This window comes from Staurois parvus, unplaced genomic scaffold, assembly GCF_062004578.1.
Source record: "Staurois parvus isolate SC_StPar_1 unplaced genomic scaffold, SC_StPar_1.0 ptg000122l, whole genome shotgun sequence".
In the NCBI taxonomy this organism is placed as follows: Eukaryota; Metazoa; Chordata; class Amphibia; order Anura; family Ranidae; genus Staurois; species Staurois parvus.
The window spans coordinates 10,367,437-10,391,868 of NW_028317918.1; the positions used below are offsets into that span (position 1 = coordinate 10,367,437).

General features: G+C 40.1%; 2 long non-coding RNA genes and 1 pseudogene across 3 annotated transcripts in view; all 3 read right to left on the reverse strand.

Moving 5' to 3' along the window:
* LOC149467139 (uncharacterized) overlaps positions 1–23,884 on the reverse strand; it is a 119,982-nt gene extending 96,098 nt beyond the window's left edge. For both annotated transcript variants that reach the window (XR_016312009.1, XR_016312010.1), the window contains exon 1: positions 23,556–23,884. This is a non-coding gene — a long non-coding RNA (uncharacterized LOC149467139). The remainder of the gene's footprint in view (positions 1–23,555) is intronic.
* LOC149467140 (uncharacterized) lies at positions 1,074–23,430 on the reverse strand. The gene is made up of 2 exons (XR_016312011.1): positions 23,318–23,430; positions 1,074–1,234 (listed from the first exon to the last, which is right to left on the reverse strand). It is a non-coding gene; the product is annotated as an uncharacterized LOC149467140 (long non-coding RNA).
* On the reverse strand, positions 18,236–20,097 carry LOC149467141 (importin subunit beta pseudogene; annotated as a pseudogene).
* Positions 23,885–24,432: the final 548 nt, after the last annotated feature.

The window sequence follows — 24,432 nt, forward strand, 5'->3', positions numbered from 1 at the left end:
CAGGTTGGGCGCACTGCTGGGCACAGGTGGGCGGAACTGGTGGGAGGCACTGCTGGGCACCGATCATCAGGGCACTAATTATCAGTGCCCTGATGATCGGTGCCAGTCCCTGCTCTGACAACTGCTGGTTCTCGGCAGTACTTTCCTCACGCTCTGACAGCGTTTTTATTTTATTACGGAAAGCATAGTTCTTCCTTCTATAAGGGAAGAAAGTGGTCAGTCATAAACTCCACATACTTTGCAGAGGCCATCTTTACACCTTCGGGGATCCTAAAGGGGCCGGACAGCTCTGTTCCCATGATTCCGGCCCAAAACATGACTCCACCACTGCCTTGCTGATGTTGCAGCCTTGTTGGAACAGGGTGGCCGTCCACCAACCAACCACTACTCCATCCATCTGGACTATCCAGGGTTGCACGGCACTCATCAGTGAACAGGACTGTTTGAAAATTAGTCTTCATGTGTTTTTCTGCCCAATGCAGCCGTTTCTGCTTGTGAGCATTGGTTAGTGGTGGCTGAATAGGTTTGTGCACAGTTGCAAGACTCTGGAGGACTCTACACCTTGATGTCCGTGGGACTCCAGAGGCACCAGCAGCTTCAAATATCTGTTTGCTGCTATGTAATGGTATTTTAGCAGCTGCTCTCTTGATCCGATGCATGGATCTGGCAGAAATCTTCCTCAATGTGCCTTTATCTGCACAAACCCGTCTGTGCTCTGAATCAGCCACAAATCTCTTAATAGTGCGATGATCACGCTTAAGTTTTCGTGAAATATCTAATGTTTTCATACCTCGTCCAAGGCATTGAACTATTTCACTCTTTTCGGCAGCAGAGAGATCCTTTTTCTTCCCCATATTGCTTGAAAATGGTGCTCTGCTTAATAATGTGGAACACCCTCCTTTAGTAGTTTTTCCTTAAATTGGCTCACCGGCCAATCCAATTATCACAGGTGTCCGAGATTGTTTTCAGTGATCAAAAGAGCCCTGACACACAATGCCATCCATGAGTTAAACTGAAAAACAAAATATTTAATCTTTGTGATACTTAAATAGAATTTGCATATTATTTTGGAACAGGGTGTATATATATTTTATTTTTATTTTTTTTTCTTTATTGCCACTACAATTTACAGATTGTAAAAATACCAGATTATTTAATCACATGCACGGATGACTTTATATGATTGCTCATTCCACAAATGCAGCCACCTGATGGCCAGTAGAATAAGGCAAATCTGTAAAAAAAAAAAAGATAATTAGAAGAAAAAAGAAATGCTTTATGCCTTTTTCATTGTTCCTATGTAAAAAATTATATTAAAAATCATATGAAAGAAAAAAACAAATTAAAAAATAATAATAAGCACTACAGGCTGGTGGGAAAGGAGGGCATGCTGCAGGGGGGTATATTGAGATGTAGTTCTGGTAAGTGTTATGTAACATAGCTTTGTAAGTCATGGAGCAAATTGCCTTAATGTAAGCATTACATCTCCTTCTCTCCTGATATACCTTTTTTCTTTCTCTCCCCCCAGAAGGATTTTTTCACTCTTTTGGTCCCTTATAGGAGTTCAGCTATCTCTTTGTTGAAATAGTTTTCACTAACTTATTGGCCTAAACATATGATACTCTAAGAGAGTACTTGGTAAGAATTGCTGTTTATCGTTTTATGATCTGCAGAGAAAAATATGTTATTATATGTCATTTTAATTATACAGTATTTTTTTGTGTTATAGACTAAGTGAGACCACTGCAATCATTTCAGTTGGAATTTTTGGATGTCTTGTAACCCTTTCACTACTGGTCCTGATGAAATGGATTTATCTATGAAATGCGTTGACTGAAATTTGTTGCCTGTGAAATTGGACACCTACTATGATAAAGCTATATAAGCAGTCACTTGAGACACTCATGTATATAATAACCATTTTGTGCAACTGAGCGTCATTCCTGTTCTTAACCCACATATGTCAATATAACCCGTATATTTTTAAATGTGCTGTGATGAATAAATTCATTTTTTTAAGTTTGTTCGATATATATTGCTACAGTATAGGGTTGCTACTTTTGAAAGCCTCTTTGTTATGAGGATTGAATAGATATTTATTTTTTGGAATGGCAGCCCCCTAGGATTTACAATTGTGCCAACTCTATCCTTATTCAAGACAACTAGAGATTTGATCATGTTCGCATATGATTAAAGCTGAACTTTGGGCAGGAATGTTTTTTAACCACTTGCCTACCGGGCACTTATACCCCCTTCTTTACCAGGCCAATTTTCAGCTTTCAGCACTGTCGCACTTTGACAATTGCGCGGTCATGCAAGATTGTACCCATATGAAATTTTAATAATTTTTTTCTCACAAATAGAGCTTTCTTTTGGTGGTATTTAATCTCCGCTGGGCACTTTACAAAAAAAATTTGAAAAAAATGTGAAAAAAAAAAGTTTCTTTGTTTCTATTCTAAAACTTTTCAAACAGGTAATTTTTCTCCTTCACTGATGTGCGTTGATGAGGCAGCACTAATGGGCACTAATAGGCGGCACTAATGGGCACTGATAGGCAGCACTGATAGGCACTACTAATAGGCAGCACTAATGAGGTGTCACTGATAGGCGGCACTGATAGACAGCACTGATAGGTGGCACTGACTAGCATCACTGCTGGGCACTGACTGGCGGCACTGCTAGGCATTGACTGGAGCAACTGCTGGGCACTGACTGGCACAACTGCTGGGCACTGACTGGTGTCACTGACTGGCAGCACTGCTGGGCTGCACTGATGGGCACTGGTGGGTGGCACTGGTGGGCACAGGTGGGTGGCACTGGTGGGCACAGGTGAGTGGCACTGCTAGGCACAGGTGGGTGGCACTTCTGGGCACAGGTGTGTGGCACTGCTGGGTGGCACAGGTGGGTGCACTGCTGGGCACAGGTGGGCGCACTGCTGGGCACAGGTGGGCGGAACTGGTGGGTGGCACTGATGGGCACCGATCATCAGGGCACTGATCATCAGTGCCCTGATGATTGGTGCCGATCCCTGCTCTGAAAACTGCCGGTTCTCGGCAGTACTTTCCTCACGCTCTGACAGCGTAAGGAAAGTGCAGCCGAGAACCGGCAATTGCATTTCCGGGTGATCAGTGTGTTATTGGACACGGCTGATCACGTGGTAAAAGGCCGCTGTGATTGGCCTTTTACCACATCACGTGATCAGCTGTGTCCATCCGTCCCCCGGAGGTGTGCAGGAGAGCTTGTTCTGGGAGGAAGTCATATGGTGCCCTCCCAGCCGGCCGCAGTGTAGCCATCATTCGGCTATCTGCGGTTGGCAAGTAGTTAATATCTGTAATTGTGCTTTCTTACCTTGAACAAATGTGGTGCTGCATGCATTAACAGAGATATTGAACAAGATATATCTATTTTTATTCTCCTGATTCACCTGCACATCAATTTTGGTCAACCAGTGGTCCCTATGCCCTCTATCTGGTCTAGTATTTCTATGAAGGCAGTTGATGACATTGTACATCACCACTCCCTGCAGTGGGTGAACTTAGGAGTCTCAATCTCCCGCCCATTGCATATGTGTCAGTAGCCACAGCTCTGCCCCATCCCAGCCCTCATGTTAGCCCAAACTCCACCTTCATCTCAACCGCAAGCTCTGCCCACACACTCAATCCACAATGTCCTGCATTTCCCGTTGCATTATGGTTTCCCTGCATGGATGTGATGTGTGAAAGGACAGAAAGCCCTCTTCCTGGCACATGGAAGTACACATTGTTCAAAAGGACATGATGACGTCAGTGGAGGGTGAAATTCTAGAATTACAAAAAAAGTAAGGCATTCTGATTTACAATTTGTCATTTTAATAGAGCCTGGGAAGAGCATCTGTAACTGCAAACTTAGCCGGATCCTGAAGTTGGGCTTTTGAAATCTCAAAAATGCAGTCACCCAATGGTCAGGAGGGTAAAGCATATCTTTAAAAAAAAAAGTGAAAAAATAAAATAATTACTACTTCTTAAATCTTTTGCACCCATTTTTATTGTTGTTCCTAAATAAAAAAATAAAGCAAAATAACTACAAAGTTGAGTCACAAGTATCAAATCATAAGGAAAGAAGAAAGAAAATGGAAGTAAAATATATTAGCTTCAGTGTCCTTGTACAGGTAAAAAGTACATTATGTTTAAATGTACATACTGTAGAGCCATGTTAGTGCAATCATTGCAATCGATAAAGGAAAGGTACAAGACACATTACAAAAGTAATTATAAAAGAGAAGAAAAGTATATTTTTGAAAGTCAAACTGAATTCTTTTAACAAGATGGTTAATTAGATAAAAAGGCATTAAAGGAATTTTGAAAGGCACTTGACACAGAATGTCTCAACAACACTTGTCATAAATGTTACCCATTGATTGATTTTATAAAATAACTTTTATATTGCATTATAAAATTCTGAAAAAAATTAAAAAGCATTTATTTTTCAAAGGAAAATTCTACCCAAGACAAGGTAAAGTTAAACTTTCAAGGCATGGAAGAAAGCATTAAAAACCATATTGGCCAGGATGGATACATTATGATCCTTTTCTAACACGTGCTTTCTTCACCAGCCACATTACTATTTGTATTTTAGGCTGAGATCTCATTGGACAATACTTTACTGCATGACATAGGGCTTTACTTTATAAAGACTGCCAGGCTGCTGATATTAGGTTGATTTGTGGACAGTAGATTTCCACCAAGTATCTATTTGATCTGCAAAACCCAATCTGATCTATGTTGTATTTGTTATCCTTCTTCTAAAGTTTCTTTTCTAATTTAAAAAAAGTCCTTCCCCTTTTATTTTACTGATGACAGCATCACAGCACCAGATGTAGCAAGAGGGTAATGAGTGTGTCGGTTAACTATTATATGAACGTCTTGATGCCAAATCACGTACATGTACATGATTTGGCATTAAGTGGTTGTACCTGGATGATGCCTGTAGCTGCAGGCAACATCCCGGCACTGTTTTTTTAAGAGCCAGCAGTTGGCTATCTTGTAAAAGCAATCCGAGTGGCTAACTAGCCGCTGCATTGCTATTACAAGCAGCAGAAGGGGATGCCCCCCCCCACTGTCTTCTGTGGGACACCCAATCGACCAGCCAGCACTTCTGCTAGCTGATCATATAGCTGAACAAAGAGCTGAACCACTTCGTTTGGTTTTATGATATAGGGAACCAGAAGAGATGATCTTACATAACTTCAGGTTTACCAGGATGTAAATGACTCCATTTTTTAAAATGAAAAGCATTTGATCACACTGATCTTGGCAGAGGAGGGATTTGGGATCTTATTGACCCCAGATCTCTCCAAAAAGAGTACCTGTCACATGCGTATTGCTGTCACAAGGGATGTTTACATTCCTTGTGACACCAATAAAGGTGATTAATAAAGGTGATTAAAAGAAAAAGAAAAAATGTAACGTGCCCCCATCCCCCCATGCTTGTGCACAAAGATGAAAACATGCATTGGTCATGCATGGAAGCAGCAATCGTCCCACACATGCGAGGTATCACCACAAATGTCAGATCATGGGCAGTAAATCTAGCACCAGACCTCCTTTGTAAACATAAAGTGGTAAGCTGTAAAGGCTTTTAAAATATTGCCTAAAGAAAGTAAAATTGTCATTCGCCTTTGCTTTACTTGGCATAACATCATCTTTCATATTTTACAAATGGATTATGTATTGTGTTTTTTTGCATTAAAATTCAAAAAAGTGTATTTTTCTCCAAAAAACTGCGTAAATACATACAGTGTGACATTAAAATATTGCAACACCCACCAAGTTATTCTCTAGGGCCTCTGCTTTAAAACAACATATAATATTTGGGGGTTGTAAGAAATTTTCTAGCAAAAACTACTGATTACTACGTGTAAACAAAAAGTTCCAAAAAAGGGCTTGGTCTTCAAGTCATACCTGGCAGTATGCACCTCTCAGTACTGTTTCTTGCTTTAGGAAGAGGGCCCAACCACCTACCAAGGTCAATTTTTCATGGGCACCAGACACTTCAATATCATTAGTGATCACTGAGAAATTAAAGAATATGGAGGAATTCATGTCTAATTCACCTACCCATGGTGAGTACAGGTAGTTGCTACCCCCTACCCCTACTGGTAAATAGGTCACTGGGGTACATGTCTTAGTATATGAAGAAATTAAAAAAATATAACCAGGAAATAATTTGGGAAATTACACCTACCCATTGGCTCAGTCATTGTCTTCATTTTGTCTTCATTTTGGAGCTTTGTACATGTACGTCATTTGGCCTTAAGTGGTTGTACCTGAATGATGCCTGCAACTACAAGTTGGCTGTCTTCTAAAAGCATCCCAAGTGGCTAACTAGTCACTGGATTGCTATTACAAGCAGCGGGAGGGGACATATGTACATGAAGAAATATCCAGGATAACATTTGGGAAACTACACCTACTCATTGGCTCTGTCATGTCTTCATTTTGTCTTCATTTTGGAGCTTCCAGCCACAAAATAATTTAGAGTTTCCTTAAATGCATTTACAATGAAAAGAGTACAATCAGGCACTTCATATCATGTGAACAACTCATATTCCAAAATCCAAGATGGCTGCAGCGGGATTACATATGCGTAGTGGCATGTGTTCCGTCTCTGCCCTCAGGCACTTCATATCATATGAACAACTCATATTCCAAAAACCAAGATGGCTGCAGCGGGATTACATATGCGTAGTGGCATGTGTTCCGTCTCTGCCCAGAAGGCATATGTTCATATGATATGAAGTGCCTGAGGGTAGAGATGGAACACACGCCACTACACATATGTAACAACGCTGCAGCCATCTTAGGTTTTGGAATACCAGTTGTTCATAAGATATGAAGTGCCTGATTGTCCTCTTTTCATTGTAAGTGCATTTACCACATTGAATTGGTATTTTAATCTGGAATACACTACGGGGAGCCTGTCTTTTTCTTTTTCATGATAATATGTCCAACCAGGTGTATATGCACAGTGATCTGATATAATGCAGCAGCACCATCGTTTGACATGTGTTTTTTTGAGGAAAGCTGGATATCTTAGATTGATATACAAGTACTGGTTGACCACTCTTAATTGGGGGTCATATGGTCCTGGTAAGCCTCCCTTTGTTGTACACCGAGGTGCTGGGTGGTTCATCATTAAGAAGTTTTGGTGGCGTTTGACATCCACATCTTTTGTTTCCCTCATAATCGAAGTACCACTGAATTTACAGTTTCTGGCTTCACATTTGGATTCTTTTATTCTTTCAATTAATGGTGAGACATAAAAATTTCATATATTTGCATTGCACTATTGTATAGTACATACATTTCATTTTAATATATTTTAGCACTGCACTATTGTTTTGTGATGTTTATTATACTATGTATTATGGTATCATGCTAGCTGCTGTGTTTTTTGACATCCAATGGAGTCCTAGCGCTGTTTTTTTGTTCTCAAAAAAATAAAGCCAGCCAGCAATATTGCCAGTGGTAAAGCTTTCTGTTTCAGCAAAGTTGAGCTGAACCAAGGCACGTGTCAAAGAGATCAAAGTATATGAATCCATTTTGCAGAGAATCCACAAAATCTTTGCTATCACACCACAACCTATCCATGTTTCAAAGTAGATCATTTCCTTTAGATCACTTCCCCTGTAAGCACTTCCCAGTAGAGAAGCAACACTTTCATGGGCATTTATCAAGCATTCTTAAAGCCTTTCTCAGTGCTTTATAAAACACAACTAAAAAGAGTCATAAACATGCCATAAATGCTATGGGTGCTTTAATGAGCATTGTTTTGTTCTTCATAATCAACACATGTGTGAACGAGTCCTTAGAGTTCTGTGACATAGGATTCAACACCTCTTTTCTATGGTTTCATTCATTTATTTTCTTAGCAGGTCATAAGAAACTTTGTAACAATCTGTATGAAATAATGGGCTAGCTAGAATGTTTGCTCTCAAAGATTTGATACTAGACAGGGAGATTTACTAGAGATAAGTGTAATCAAACTTCTAATCACGCAGAGCTTACTTTAAGGTTTTATGCACACTGGACATTTTTGATGCTGTTCCTAGGGGCGTCTCTCATTTTCTTTTTCTGCCTCTAAATGCCCCCAAATGCCCCGCATGTTAACCTATGTGTCCATGCACACATAGACATTTAGAGGCAAACAAACAAACAAAAATAAAACACTGCCAGCAGCGTCATTTTGGCAGAAAAAATGCTTGATGCGCCTAAACACATGAAAACGCGTTTAAACGTGTTGAAATGTGCACTTGAGCATTTTTTCATTCCAATGGTCAAAATAAATTATTATTCTGGCCAATGAAATGAATTAACACCCAAGTGCCTGACATGCCTAAACGTGTTACATGTGTTTATAAGTGCCAAGTGTTTTTTTCTGCCAAAATACTGCTGCCAGGAGGAAAGGAGTCTAGGAGAGATAGCAAAAATGTCCCATGCATGAGGCCTAAATCCCATTTATGGGCACAGGAGTTGTGCTGTAAGATCACCTGGTTCTGACAAAATGACAATAATACAGAAAAACATAAGTACATCAGTATCAATAATGAATTTATCATAGCTCTAGCACAGGGGCAGACTGACAACACATGGGGGCCCCGGCCAATAGGGGATCATGGGGCCCCTGTGTCCTTGCCCAAACTCAAAAAAGCCTATGAAAAAGGTACCAGGGGCATCTCATGGGGCCCCCTACTGACCCCGGGCTCTCGAGCAGTGCCCAAGTTTCCAAATGGTCAGTCCGCCCCTGCTCTAGCCAGAATCAGATGAAGGGATGTGGTTGTGCTTAGTCCTCAAAGTAGACCTATGGCCTCATATTCAAAAAAAATGTGCTTACTTGTAGGTACATGTGCACTTACCATTTTCACTTAGTCCCCCCCGCAAAGTCTCATAAAAACATGGTTGTGCTAACAGTGACATTCCCTCTTGGAGTTTCCTGTGATGGGGGCAACTCTGCTGCACTGCTACTAAATTTAAAGCAATGTTATTTCTTGTGTACACTATGCCTGCTTACTTTACAGTGGGATAAGAAGATGTTGCCGGGAGCATGGATATCAGCATTGTCACTGCAGATTTAAAAGCCTATAGCATATCAATTAACAAGTAGCCGCACCTAATGCAGGCCATACATGGGTCGAATTCTGAACAATTTTTCGTCCAAAAATTGAAAACATTGTTTGCTCGGTAATCCGATGGTGCCATCAATGATTTCAAAAATCAGCCGACCAAGTCATAATGTTCACGCCATATAACAGGCGAAACTTCTGTTCCTTCCAGGTCATGGCTCATGCGCATATTCTTTTTGGAAAAACTATTGTATGATTTGACCATCATTGAGTCGAAAATCGGTTGTTTTTGACGAATTTTCCAACATGCCGGTCACCGAAAAGGGGAAGAACCACGAAAATCGTCCATGTCCATTGACCAACTAACAGAGCAAAAATCTGCTGATTATTCTTAGGTCTGATTTTTGGACGAAAAATTTGTTGAATTTTGACCCATGTATGACCGGCTCACTGTTTTCTGCAAAGGTAGAAATGAATGTGCTGTAGCAACTCTCCAAATTTTGGCTGCAGTATCTGGGATTGGCAAACTCTTCCCTATTCTATCAAAAAAGAAGTGTTATTGTTGTCTGTGACCACATTGAAGTCATTCTCTTTAATGGAGTCATAGACCACAGAAAAGTCGGAGAGGGGTTCAATCTCTTTCCCACTCTGCCCAAAACATTTAACATTTTGGCTGGAGTTAGGCTTTAAAGTGGACCTTGAGCTAGAAAAAAAATTAGAATGTATACTTACCTGATCCTTGGTTTTTGCCTTTGGTGTCTTGATGAGTGTGATGCTACAATCCTCTGGTGAGAGCCTGAGAATGATAAGAAACCCAAATATCATGAGAAAATACCCCTGCACTAGGTTGGAGCATCATCTCACGAGATTTGGGCTACTGATTGTTCTCCAAGAATCTTGCTTAAAGGATAAGCGGAAGATGTTGGTCATGTAAGCATCTTTTTTCCCCACAGGTATGTTTTTGTACTACTATTATACAACAAGTTATAAAGGAGAGGAGTCCTGAGATAATGAGATCCTCTTTTGCAAGGTATGCTATAAGCTGTTTTGCATATAGTAGCAGAGCAAAATTCTTCCACAGCAATGTGAGATGCTGATATACACCTACAGGATTCAGTTATCTGCAGTCATTTAAGCTATAGTTATTCTCTGTGAAGCAGCAGTTACCTTCTCAAATCCACAACTGTCAATTTCCTTATCCTGCTTACCAAGCAAATGACATGAAAAAAATACAGGTATCAACTTTTTTCCTTTCCCAGACGTCATGCATATGCTGCTAAAACTGACAAGAAGAACATTATTCAATACCAAAAAAAGCAAAACATGGAAAGATAGATAGATAGATAGATAGATAGATAGATACAGCAGGTAGATAGATACTGATACTGTCCCCTGTGTCCCGGGCTGCCTTTGTGTGCTTTCCGCAAGATAAACGTGAGCTGCCTCCAGCTATTTATATATATATATATATATATATATATATATATATATATATGGGAGAGGAGGGGGAGATGATTGAGGAAGAAGACAGAAAGGAAGAGAGGAAGGGAGGGAGGAGGGAAGGGAAGGGAAGGAAAGGAAAGGAAAGGAAAGGAAAGGAAAGGAAAAGGAAGATAGCTAAATACTAGATTTATAAATTGACAGATATAAGAAAAGAGATATATAGATAATGGTGAGATAGATAGATAGATAGATAGATAGATAGATAGATAGATAGATAGATAGATACTGCAAGATGATAGATACTGAAGATAGACGATAGATAGATAGATAGATAGATAGATAGATAGATAGATAGATAGATAGATAGATAGAGAGAGAGAGAGAGAGAGAGAGAGAGAGAGAGAGAGAGAGATACTGCAGATAGACAATAGACAGACAGATAGATAGATAGATAGATAGATAGATAGATAGATAGATAGATAGGTAGATAGATAGATAGATAGATAGATAGATAGATAGATAGATAGATAGAAAGATACTGAAGGTAGGTAGATAGATAGATAGATAGATAGATAGATAGATAGATAGATAGATAGATAGATAGATAGATAGATAGATAGATAGATAGATAGATAGATAAATATTGCAGATAGATAGATAGATAGATAGATAGATAGATAGATAGATAGATAGAGAGAGAGAGAGAGAGAGAGAGAGAGAGAGAGAGAGATACTGCAGATAGACAATAGACAGATAGATAGATAGATAGATAGATAGATAGATAGATAGATAGATAGATAGATAGATAGATAGATAGATAGATAGAAAGATACTGAAGGTAGGTAGATAGATAGATAGATAGATAGATAGATAGATAGATAGATAGATAGATAGATAGATAGATAGATAGATAGATAGATACTGAAGGTAGGTAGATAGATAGATAGATAGATAGATAGATAGATAGATAGATAGATAGATAGATAGATAGATAGATAGATAGATAGATATTGCAGATAGATAGATAGATAGATAGATAGATAGATAGATAGATAGATAGATAGATAGATAGATAGATAGATAGATAGATAGATAGATAGATAGATAGATACTGAAGGTAGTTAGATAGATAGATAGATAGATAGATAGATAGATAGATAGATAGATAGATAGATAGATAGATAGATAGATACTGAAGGTAGGTAGATAGATAGATAGATAGATAGATAGATAGATAGATAGATAGATAGATAGATAGATAGATAGATACTGAAGGTAGGTAGATAGATAGATAGATAGATAGATAGATAGATAGATAGATAGATAGATAGATAGATAGATAGATAGATAGATAGATAGATATTGCAGATAGATAGATAGATAGATAGATAGATAGATAGATAGATAGATAGATAGATAGATAGATAGATAGATAGATAGATATTGCAGATAGATAGTAAGATAGATAGATAGATAGATAGATAGATAGATAGATAGATAGATAGATAGATAGATAGATAGATAGATAGATATTGCAGATAGATAGATAGATAGATAGATAGATAGATAGATAGATAGATAGATAGATAGATAGATAGATAGATAGATAGATATTGCAGATAGATAGATAGATAGATAGATAGATAGATAGATAGATAGATAGATAGATAGATAGATAGATATTGCAGATAGATAGATAGATAGATAGATAGATAGATAGATAGATAGATAGATAGATAGATAGACAGGAGAAGAATGAAAGGGAGAATTAGACAGATGGGAGGAAAGAAGAAAAGATTTAATAACTGTATTTAAATCCAGTTCTTCAAAAACCTAGAAAGCACCCTATGAATATATACAGATAATTGCTCCATTCTGAAATGGTCCTGCTCTTAACACCTCCACTACTAAACGTCCCTGCAGAGATGATACCTTGTGAAGGATTAAAGTGTGTGGGTATGGCCCCTGAAGGTGGATTCTAATTGAAATATCTATGTTTGTTGTCGCTGCCCCCTGCTTGTCTGATATGTGAACACAGCATGGCTGCTTCACTTCATGTCAAGATCGTTAGAATGGCTGAGCGTTTGCAGCAAGGAAAGAACTGTTCAAGATCCAAACCTCCATTTTACCTCCTATTTCTTGAAAAAAAAGAGAGAAAAACCCTCCTGTTTCCAAGCTCTGTGCACACAGTGTAATAATAAGAGGATTTAGAGTTAGATTGCTTTCAAGTCATTTAAACCACTGCAAGCAGTCAGTTATCCATGCGTAGATAGGTTAACAAACCGTTTTCTTATCACAGGGCATAAAGAACAGCAATTGCATTATCTTATTTGTGGTAATGAATTCACAGAACATTTGCCAGCCTTTGTAATTCCAAGAAAAAAATGATAATGGCATATAAAGCAGCATGGGTGGGTCATTTTAGGCTAACTTTTTTTAAGCACAGAGCAAACCAAATTCAGTACATTGTAGTAGTAGAACTCTGATATAAAGTACACAAGAAGGAAGAGAAAACTTTACACTCTGGGCAAAAACTATTTTTTACTGTATCTCCCACCCTCTTTCTACACCTCTTACCTGGTTAAAGCAGGCATACTCACCTAAGTCACCTGTCTATATCCCTTACTGCTGCCAGTTCCAGCGTCATATGATTGCATCTTCAAGTAAATTAAAAAAGGGATTTAGCTTTATTTATTCTGTTAGAGTGGGAGTGGGGTTTTAAAAGGTAATAAAGTGTGCTTTCAGTGAATGCATAGTCTGACTCAGATTTTTAGTCCTTACCTCTAGGCTCCCCCCAAAAAAATTAAAAGTCATTAGCTGCTGACTTTTAATTTAAGGGCACTTACCTGTCCAGGGATCCAGCAATGTCCTCACTCAGGCCAATTCTTCAATCAGCTTTGGGTGCAGGTGCCGGCTTCTTCAGTAAGGGTAAATGGCAGTGAAGCCTAGCGGCTTCACAGCCGGTTTCATACTGAGCATGTGTGAAGCACACTGTGCTTTGTGAATGGTCCCTTAGTCTTCTGGGAACTGTGAAGTAGGCTGTTGAGGAAGGACAAACTTCAAAAACAGGTACCCGCTTCTCCCTCCACCCCAAAAAAGTGCCAAATGGGGCAGTGGAGGTGGGGAGGAAGGTGTAAACAAGTGGAACGTCCTCTTTTGGGTGAAGTTATGCTTTAAAGAGATGTTTGATTTTTACATTAATACACGCATCTTCTTCCATATTTTTGTTACAATTTAAATACAGAAATGTGTACATTGGTCACTAGATGGAGCTCTCAGTGATGTAGAATTGCTCCTCAAATGCTGAGATAAGATATCAGCCACACATATCAATCCCAGGTCATTGGATATACATCATGAGATGGAGCAGTAAAGGACAATGGGATTGATTTACTAAAGGCAAATAGACCATGCACTTTGAAAAGTGCAGTTTCTCCAGAACTTAGTAAATGAGGCAAATCTACACTTTGCAAAGAATACCAAATTACTTGCAAGGAAAATTAAAAAAAATAGCATTTTGCTTGCAAATGATTGGATGATGGAAGTCAGCAGAGCTTCTGCTTATTTACTAAGCTCTGGAGCGACTGTACTTTGAGAATGCTGCAAAGCAGTAAGCATAGTACTGGTATGTAATAAGCAAGTACGGCTATCCATAAGTACATGTAAAATTACATAGTAAATGCAAAAACAAGTTTTTTAAAACATTAAAATGATATTAAAGCTTATATTTTTATAAGTTATTTCAGATGCTCGGAATTGTATTGTAACTCTTCTCTGTTCCTTTATTATTATAATAATATATATTATTATAATATAATATTTATATTATTATAAAGTGCTACACAAACTGTTGGGACTATCTACATTTTAAATAATAATAACCAACTTTGCTGCTCCTTCTTGTATATCCCCTTCCTATCCATGCAGAATTAGCTAGTCTTCTGGGCACTGTTCTTAAAATTCATTTTTAGGGTGGCTCCTTTACCTTACAGGGTCGCATGGAACCATCTGTAAATGCATGCTCCTGGTTGGAATTATGGATGAGTCTCCGTGTATCCACCTAAAGAGATAGAATCAAAAAACTCTTTCTTCCTCCCCCTGAAAGAAGCCTGTGTGATTCATAGGTGTTCTTAAAATTCATTTTTAGGGTGGCTCCTTTACCTTACAGGGTCACATGGAACCATCTGTAAATGCATGCTCCTGTTTGGCACTATGGATGAGTCTCCTTGTATCCACCTAAAGAGATAGAACCAAAAAACTCTTTCTTCCTCCCTTTGCAAGAAGCCTGTGTGATTCATAGTGTGAACCTAGGCTTAAAGTCAATGTTAGGGTTAAAAAAAAATCAACTTTTTTTTTTACTTAAGAACATATCTGACAATAATATGCACATGTGTGGTATTACTGCGATTGTCAGGACAGAAGAATTTATTTTTTTTTTTTGTTCTTTTGGGTTTTTTTTGGGAGGTTATGGTAATAGCAAAAAATGTAAAGCTACCTTAAAAAAAAATTTTTAATTATTATTTTGTGCCCGATTTCCTTTGATAATTAAAAAAATCAGATGCTATCCATTACATTTTACCACCAAATGAAAGCCCAATTTGTCCTGAAAAAAATGAGGTATAATTCACCTGGATTCACTAAGTAGTTGTGATGATACATACAGTTTTACTAACACATGTCAAAGTTGCAAAACTGTGTTCTAGGTGTTAAAGCGGAACTCATCTGCCATATTTCTTTTTCTTTTTATTAGGTGGAGTTCAGGTACCTAGCTTTGACAGGTACACACTCATACTTCCCGTCAGACTGCCTAGGCCATCGGAGCAAATACACTAGTATTTGATAACATAGCGTGGCTCCTCCATGTGCAATGAGAAGGTGACTGCAAAGCTACAAGGAGTTAACATAGAGGCACCGGGGACCTGAAGTTGGGCAGAGAACTTGTTGAGGTGAGGACAGTCCTGGGTCCCTGGACAGGAAAGTGTCTGTTTATTAAAAGTCAGCAGCTACAGTTTTTGTAGCTGTTGACTTTGAATTTCTGGAAACATGACCGAAGCTCCTCTTTAAGATTAGTTTTACCTTCTGTCATGAAGGGGTTAAAGATCATCGCAGTTCCTAGAAGATAGTGAATGGATCTTTACATGCGAAAACATAAAAATACAAATGATAGGGTTGATTTACTAATAGTGCACTGTGTTTCCCTCAATCATCCAGTCATAGGCAAGCAAAATTTTTTGTTTTTCTGTTTCACGTGTTTTTCTCCGTAGACACATTTGGCAATATTTGGGAAATGACTTGTCACTGGGTACAACGAGCCTGATGGGGACCTAAAAGACTAGTTCTGCATCAGGTCTGCTTTATTTTTGATTGCCAGCACACAGCAGTAGATGGATTTTAGACAGACAGAGCTTTCTGGTGGTATTTAATCACCACTGGGTTTTTTTTTATTTTTTGCTAAACAAACAAAAAAGAAAAAAACATTTTGAAAAAAAAAATTAAGTTTCATGTTATAACATTTTGCAAATAAGCAATTTTTCTTCTTCACTGGAATGCTCTGATGAGGCTGCACTTATGGGCACTGATAGGCTGCACTGATGGGCACTGATGACGCTGCACTGGTGCGTATTGATGAGGCTGCACTTATGGGCATTGATGAGGCTGCACTGATGGGCACTGATGACGCTGCACTTGTGCGTATTGATGAGGCTGCACTGATGGGCACTGATGACGCTGCACTTGTGCGTATTGACGAGGCTGCACTGATGGGCATTGATGAGGCTGCACTGATGGGCATTAATGAGGCTGCACTGATGGGCATTGATGAGGCTGCACTGATGGGCACTGATAACACTGCACTGATGGGCACTGGTGAGGCTGCACTGATTGATACTGATGAGGCTAAACTGATGAGGCGGCACTGTTGGCACTGATGAGGTGGCACTGATGGGCAGTGATGAGCAGGCACTGATGAGGCTGCACTGATAAGGTGGCACTGATGGACACTGATAGGCAGCACTGATAGGTGGCACCGATGGGCACTTATAGGTGGCACTGATATGCTGCACTGATGGGCACAGATTGGCACTGATAGGGCTGCACTGATGATCAGGGCACTGATGATCAGTGCTCTTATTATCATTTTTAAACCTTGTACTGACAGTCTTGCCAGTAATTGGCTTTCCTTTCCTCACATAGACACAACATGTAAGAAAAGAACTACTGATAACCAGCAAGTCTGTTTACATGTGACCAGTAGTGATTGGACACAGCTGATCACATGGTAAAGGGCCATAGTGAGTGACCCTTTACCTCTATCTGTGATCACCTGTGTCCAAGGGTTACAGCGATCACAGAGCGTACCCGACACATGCCTCGGGGGTGTGCAGGTGGTGGGGTTCTTCTTTTTTTTTTTCAGGGAATGTTTGACAACATTTTATTCATGTTTAACTGCCGTGAAAAAATAGAACCTTGTACGAGTGCCATGGTCTAACATACATCCAGTCAGTATCTATAATATATACTTTTTTCCTCCCCATTTCGCTTTGACTATTTTAATTAGTTTTCCTTTATGTTTAAGTGCAGGAAATCGAATATCATATTAGTCTCTGAAATAAAGGTTGCACGCGCTGTAGCATCAATGTTTTAATTCATCTATGCCTGGGTCACCCATACACTACTGTACAGCCATTTTGTTTGCTGCGCTAAAATACAATGCAGCCAATCTGTCTACACAGGACCATTAAGCCTAGAGGGCTTTAGTCTCCATGTACTCAGAATGCTGCCTCTTGAATAACCAAAATGTCTGTTTCCAATGTATGTAGGGCGAGAAGTACTTCAAACATTGCCGAGTAACCATTTCAGTGCCAAGAGAGGGGCTTGCTACAAGCCACAGAGAGAACACAATATGCGTAGTAGTGTTGCACCTCCTGGATGCAGGAAGGAGTCATTTCACATTCGGAGTTCTTTTTTCTTCTTTGGCACGTTTTAGGGACAGGGTTGCTTTTAAACCCTTGGGTAGAGGGAAAGTGGGGAAAGTGGACAGCACCCCCCCCCCCCAAGTTTTCCACAGTTATTTCAATGTTGTATTACAAAAAGGATATAAAAATTCTGCATGGTACCTGTGGGATGATTTCATATTTTCCAACTCTTAACTCCCGGTCTGATTCACAGATCGAGAAATGTAGATTTACGCTACAGGCTTTAGTTTTACTACGGGACTAAACGTCCTAGCCAGTGTTTCCCTTAACTGCTTCCCTGCCAGAAACACCTGTGTTGTGCAAGTCTCTGGAAGAAAAACAGTTAAAAAATTAAATAGCCTAGAGAAACAGACCTTAATGTTGAAATCTAGAAATTTGTGCCTTGTGCACCTGGAAAAAAAATGCTCCTCCTGATGGTACCAGAAGCTTTTTGGAACACTGAACATCTTTTCTTCTGAACCAGAATAAACTGTATGAAGCTCAGATTGTAGACACTGCTAAACCTCTGTACTCACACACACTCACTCTGAGAATCCTTTCTCTCAGATCCCCTTGCACTAAGGTGATAGGCAATGCAGCAACAGACCACGGCTGCGTATCTTTATACAGCAACTAGCATTGGAGAAAAAAAAAAGAAAGAAAGAAAAAAAAAAACAGATGTAACAATGAACTATAATATAAAGTTACACCAGTCAATTCTGCTCTGCCCTGGCCACAAGGCAGTGGTGCAAGCAGACATAGAATTGGTGAAGACCCACAGGCCCTTGCTCCTCTCAGCTGGTGGGTGGACAAAGTGACAGCTCTCACCCCCTTTCACCCAGGAAGTCTGCTCTTCTCACAGCACTGCTGTGGTCGTGTTTATGCATGTAGTATGTTTGAAGCTTCACTCAGTCACTCTCTCACTCTCAAACATTCAGTAACCGCTCACACTTCTCGCTTATATAATTTTTTTTTTTTCAAAGCTTCACCCAGCCGTTATGGTCAGGCTTGATTTTTTAGCTTTCGTAGTTCCTTGGTGGCCCAGCTAGCAAGTGTTTTTGGATTGTTCCTCTTTGATCGTCTACTCTCTGTTAGCAAGTCATGGATCATTGGGAGAGTTTCCACAAACTTTACCACGTCCTTTCCAAATGCTGTGCATAAATCTCCAGTAAGGCAAGCCCCATAAATGACAGGATAAACTCCACTTGTGGCTGTACTAGCATCCAGGGGCGGACTGACCATTTGGAAACTTGGGCACTGCCTGAGGGCCCGGGGTCAGTAGGGGGCCCCATGAGATGCCCCTGGTACCTTTTTAATAGGCTTTTTTGAGTTTGGGCAAGGACAAAGGGGCCCCATGATCCCCTATTTCCCAGGGGCCCCATGAGTTGTCAGTCCGCCCCTGCTAGCATCACATCAGAGTGCACATTCTCCTGGTCTCCTTTGAGTCCCTGGATGATTCCAGTATAGGCCTCAAGACAGCCCTCACTCAGCTCATTTAGGTAATCCACCATGTCATAATCTGTGGCTTTACAGAGCAGTGAACATTCTCATTCCCCAGATTCTCTACAAGCTGTTGCATAATCTCATCACAGAATGGTAATATGTTTTTTTGCAGAACCCGCCATAGGTCTCCTACAGGCCCAACAGCAGCCAGGCACACCTGATACTCTGTATACTTCTTGAGGCCAATGACAAGAAAAGGTTTAAATGCCTCCATGTTCTTCAGAAATTCTGCTCCAAACACTTCTACCAGAGTGCTCACTGCTATTAGGGCATCTTCTTGTACCCCTCCTGAACCAGCTGTACTGTGAAACATGCGTAGCATGGAAGCCATCACTACATCAAATATCTGAAGTGCATCTTGGGGAGAAGAGACTGCATATCGTTGAATTAGGTCCTCTCTGATGTACTCTGTATGTGGGACTCCAACTGAAGCACTTACTGTAGTCTCTCCATTATCACTAGTGTGGTTTTCTGAACAGCAGGGTAGCAGCCCTTTGCACTATTCTTGACTATTTCACTTAGAGTTTCATAGTCAGCACTTCGTAGGTTGTTCTGGTGTCCATCAGACTTGTCCATGGTCTCCAGCAGATTCTGCACAATGACCTCAAAGGAGCTGGACAAACAGTAGGAGGCTGGCTCTTCCTGGTCATCAGTAACAACCGCAGCTTCATAAGCAGCTTCAGCCAAACTGGTGAAGGGCCAGCACATGTTAGTAGCCACTCTGGGTTCAGCCCCCAGCCCCTCAATGAGGCACTGAAGTAAAGGAACGAGGTAAACATCATTGATTGCTGCCTCTGGGAGTAGCTCACATATCCAGCCAACCGTCCAGCCACAACACTGTGGTCTTTTTACTGGTCACATCCAGTAAAATGCAGGCACTGTTTTAGCACCAGCAGCCAGAATACAATAGCCTGAATCGGGTGATTCCTCCATCTATGCAGTTTGAACACTGAACAAAAGAAATCTATGGATTAAAGTGAATCTAAAGATAGAATTCATTCTCTATACTAGGGTAAAAAACCTTCTCCATGCAGCTAAGGTAACAACACACCAAACGCAGGTCACAAACGCAGCGCATTTACCTGCACCCAATTCCATAGTACAAAAGTACCTTGTAATCCGGTTGCAGTGGGTTTCCAAAATTAGTGCAAGCACTACTTTTGGTGCAATGCAGTGTGATCTGAGCCAATTCAAAATGAATGAGCTCAAATCACACCAGACTGAATCGCATGTGACTTGAACGAGAATGCGCAGAGTGTGAACCAGGGCTAACAAATGAAAGCCAAAGTGCAGCTCACACTTAATAAGCAGTTACTGCAAACAGTTTTTTTCTTTTGGGATAAAGATTTTACATAAATAAAAGTTAATCATTGTAAGCAACTCTGTCAGTGGTAAATGGTTTGTTTCAACCCTCTAACTGTCACTTTTGCTGGACAGCTTGATCTGTTAAAGGGAGTTAAAATATAACAGACTTATTGGACAAATCAGCAGGTGAAACTAATGCAGCCACATATCTAAGTAATGTAAGATGCAACATATAACCTTTTTGTTATTGGGTTTAATAATGCTTTAAATAATTTGTTACCCCAACATTTCCTATTCCTAATATGTGCTTATTGTACCATGTAATTGTATGAAAACATATCCTGTTCTCTTTGTTTTGCTTCCTTTGCTTGAAATCTTTGGTGTTCCTGCTGTACCCTCTACTTTCCTTTTAAAAACTGATAACACTAGTCATGAAAGCACGGCTTGGTCAGTTCTCTAGCTATGCTGGGAACTCAGGCTGCTCTCTTCCAATGATCAGACTTGTCCTGACATCCCCACCTCCTTTGAACAGCCATTCACTCGGATGATCAGTGTCCTGCTGTTTCTCCTCCCTGAGCTCTTTATGCAGCAGAGAACAGAGGGTAAGTCATCACTTGTAAAAAAAGGGAAAAAAGTGTATATAATATTTTTTATATCTATACATAAATGTTTTACCTTTCATTTCTATTTTAAACTAAATGGGCTGTTTTACAAGGTAAGGGTTTACATATACTTTAAGTTAAATTCATTCTGTAAACAATCAAAGCACACCAAAAAAAGCCTATAAAAAGGTACCAGGGGCATTTCATGGGGCCCCCTACTGACCCCGGGCCCTCGGGCAGTGCCCGAGTGCTCGAATGGTCAGTCCGCCCCTGGGAGGGTGTCATATAACAACCTCCCAGAACCGCACCCCTCATGTGCCCACTGCTGTGGTCATCCGGCACTCTCTGTGATTGCTGTGTCCTTCGGAAACAGCTGATCATATGTCACAGTAAAGGGCTAATCACATCGGCCATTTACCAATCACAGCTTCTCAAGATATAAACACACTTGACGGTTATTTGCAGCACTTTCCTCACGCTGCGTGAGGATAGTACTGCTTATAACTGACGAGTGTGAAAGGAGACATCTACACTGATTATCAATGCAGCCCCAACAGTGCCCAGCAGTGCTGCCTATCATTGTCAATCATTGCCCAGCAGTGCCGTCAATCAGTGCCCATCAGTACTGCTAGTCAGTGCCCAGCAGTTCTGCCTGTCATTGTCAATCATTGCCCAGCAGTGCTGTCAATCAGTGCCCATCAGTACTGCCAGTCAGTGCCCAGCAGTGCTGCCAATCTGTACTCATCAGTGGGCAGCACAGTGGCTAAATGGTTATCACTTCCACCTGGCAGTACTAGGATCGTTGGTTCGAATCCCAACCATGGCACCACCTGCCTGGAGTTTGCATGGTCTCCCTGTGCCTGCCTGGGCTTCCTCTCGATACTCTGGTTTCCTCCCACACTCCAAAGACTGGTAGGTTCATTGGTTCCTGTATAAATGGGCCCTAGTATGTAGTATGTGTATGTATGAATGTGAGTTAGGGAATTTAGATTGTACACCTCTTGATGTTTAGGGACTGATGTGAATGTACAATATCTATGTAAAGCTCTGCATAAATTCATGGCACTTATATAAGTACCTGTAATAAATAATAAAATCAGTGCTGCCAGTCAGTGCCACCTATCAGTGCCCTTCAGTGCTGCCTATCAGTGCCAATCATTGCCGCCTATCAGTGCAGTTTATCAATGCAGCCTGATCAATGACCATCAGTGCTGCCTATCAATGCCCCTCAATGCAGCCTCATCAGCGCACATCAGTGAAGGAGAAAAATTACCTGTTTGCAAAATTTTATAATAAAACTTAAAAAAAAGTTTTTTTTTTTTTTTTTTTTTAACTTTCTGTCTTTTTTAATTTAGTAAAAAATAAAAACCCCAGTGGTGATTAAACAACACCAAAATAAAGCTCTATTTGTGTGAAAACAAATGATAAAAATGTCATATGGTACAATGTTGCATGACTGCACAATTGTCATTCATAGTGTGACAGCACTGAAAGCTAAAAATTAGCCTGGGCAGGAAGGGGGTGAGTCCTCATGCACACTGGACATTTTGATAACGCTGGTAACATTAGCTGTGTAAAGTCACATTAAAAACGTGAGTCTTTTAGCATTTTTCAACGTTTTTACATTAGCGTTTAGCGGAGTTTTCCCGAATTTGTGTTTTTTTAGCTTTTTTGGTAAAAAAAATCCAAAAATGCTGGTTTGTGTCATTTTACCGCATTTTTCAGCATTAGAGCATTAGGGCATTTTTACAGCTAAAAACTCCTCTAGAAACCCATTAGTTCTGGGGGTTTTTTTCCAGCCAAAAAACATCCCAGCCAAAAAACGTTGATTGCAGTCTATGTGTGCATGAACACATAGGATAACATGCTGGGGGGTTTACTAGCTGTAGAAAAAAAGGTCAAAATCCAAAAACAGCAGCTGTAAAAACGTCAAGTGTGCATGAGGGCTAAAAGTGCCCTGTAGCAAGTGGTTAATCAAGCCCCCAAAGTGGGGTTGCAATTGGACTTTTCGTGCCAATCCAATGCCAGTTGTAGGGGTATGCACTGATTTTGTGATAATTGTGGAAAACGGAAACAAAATCAGATTTTTTTTCAAATCACTGTGAATTCACAAGTACTAGCTATGGGATAATTACCAGCTATCTAGCCGCAACTGTTTAAATAACACCTGATGCCAGAACTGTGTCCTCATACATGACAGCTTCACATCTACTATAGTTCAGCTTGTACAATATGGAACAAACAAGCATCACTAGAGAAGGATCAGTTGTGTGCGTGCCAGAATATTAGTCTAATGCTGGGAAAAGAGGCCAAGCATTTGGTGGGTCACTTCTGGTATGTGGGTGGACAGTGAGATGGTTGAGGATGGCGCAGATATAACGAGCTTCATCAGTATCATTGCCTCCTGTTACCAGCAGTATTGTGCCTTTCAGCTGAGATCTCAGCTCTCAGCAGAGCGTGAATAAGACTCTTCTCATTTGCCTTTTTTCTTCAGACAGCCTTTAGTGTAATCCCAGCAAGAAGCTGTTAAAACAATGTATCAAACCGCTGATCGATCGTAGAGTTAATTACAGACATGCACAATCAACACCAATGTCGAAAGGAACAAACAAGAAAAAAAAAAGCTATTTCAAGCACTAACGTACTCACCGATCACGTATTCCCTCGCGCGAAGGCGATGCGATAGTTAAATTCTTACAACAATGCCGATGTAGGAAAATATACATTGAGAGGGGGATTTACTAGCTGTGCATAGCAACCAATCAGCTTCTAGCTGTCATTTTCAAAGCTTATCTGAGCAAGATGAAGATAGAAGCTGATTGGATGCCATGCACAGCTGCAGCTCCAAATTCTGTCTGCTCCAGTTTTAGTAAATTAGTATTAGTATTAGCCCCATTGTGTACATTCCAAGAAAATAATCCATTCTACTGACAGTTGATATAAAAAAAAAAATAAAATCTATGATATTCCTAGCCAGCCCATACATTTTACAGTAAAAAAGAAAGGTGGATTTATAGCTGATAAAGCTCACCTGAACCGATTAATGCATTTACATAAGCCCTAGAGGAAGGCTGGAAGAGAAGCAGCAGTAAAAATGATCTCTAGAATGAAAAATGGGGAAGAATAAAAAAAAAAAAAAAAGAGAAAGAAAAAAGCATTCTGCAGTGCACTCGAGTGGTCGCTAGAGGGCGCTTTAAATCCACGATTGCAGAACTCTGCCATAGCTGTGCTCCAGCAGATACAATGATAATCTCCAATCAATTGAATCTATTGTATGAATTTGCAGCCAATATGAGATATTCACTAGAGGGAGAAGGTAGATTTCACAGCATATTGCGTTCATAAAGCGTGCCTTTTTTAATATCAAGGAATTGATTCAATCTTGTTTACTTAAATGTCGCAATGTCTGTAAATTGTTATCTGAAGTGTCCCCAGCAGGAGGAAGGAGCAGCCAGCTTTTTAATGAAACTTCCCTATGGCCATACCTGCACCAAGGCTCATCACCTCCATGATCTGCTGTGCCTCT